Consider the following 976-nt stretch of genomic DNA (forward strand, 5'->3'; position numbering starts at 1 on the left):
TTTGATCCCTTGTACGGAATGTCCTCAGTATCCACCCTGCCAGTTGTCTGCACTTTGCTGTGAACTTGACAATGTGCATGTGAAATGATGTATCACTACACATGTTGATGCCCAGATCTCTTACTGTTTGTGGTTCTGGGATTGCAGTACCTCCAGGCCCTGTGTATGCCAGTCGGGAGGTACTTGTGGTCTTGTAGCGCAGTACTTGAATTTTTTTTGCATTGAACTGCATATTATTTTGCTCTGCCCACTCATATATTGCACTTAGGTCATTCTGCAGGCTTACAATATCATCAGGATTCTTTATTGCCTGAGATATCTTTGTGTCATCAGCATAGCTAGTGACAGTGGCTCTCCGAGTGACCGTGAGCATGTCCAGAAGGGCTACATCTATACATATATATCTACACATATACATCTATATATATATACATATGTGAAGATGTATACGTATATATACATTATATATATGTGTGTGTGTGTGTGTGTGTGTGTGTGCTTGTATGAATATGGAGACACACAGAGAATATTAGAGAGAGAGAGGGAGAGAGAATGCGATAGAGTGAACGATTGACCGAAACAGAGAGATAAATAAAGTAAAACTCAAGAAAAGAATGGACAATAAAATAATGATATTGACTGTCAATCAAATATGATAGGGCAGGCATATCATAGAAGGTTTTCGGTTGATTCTTGTGTCAAATGTCGTTGTGTGAGTATGTAATGTCATGGCGGTGTCGTTTACACTTTCTTTACACATATAGCCGGGTAGTTATGTATAGTATGACAGTCACACAGTTTAAACCAAAAGACGACAGATCGGTTTGGAATTTTATGCACACACGCGCGCTTGCACGCGCGCATACACACACATATGCACATGTACAGTCATACACACATACACACATACATATGTGGGTGTATGTGTGTGTATGTGTGTGCCTGTGTGAATATGCATGTATATATATATATATAT

The sequence above is a fragment of the Octopus bimaculoides genome, chromosome 6 (genome assembly GCF_001194135.2).
Source record: "Octopus bimaculoides isolate UCB-OBI-ISO-001 chromosome 6, ASM119413v2, whole genome shotgun sequence".
Taxonomy (NCBI): domain Eukaryota; kingdom Metazoa; phylum Mollusca; class Cephalopoda; order Octopoda; family Octopodidae; genus Octopus; species Octopus bimaculoides.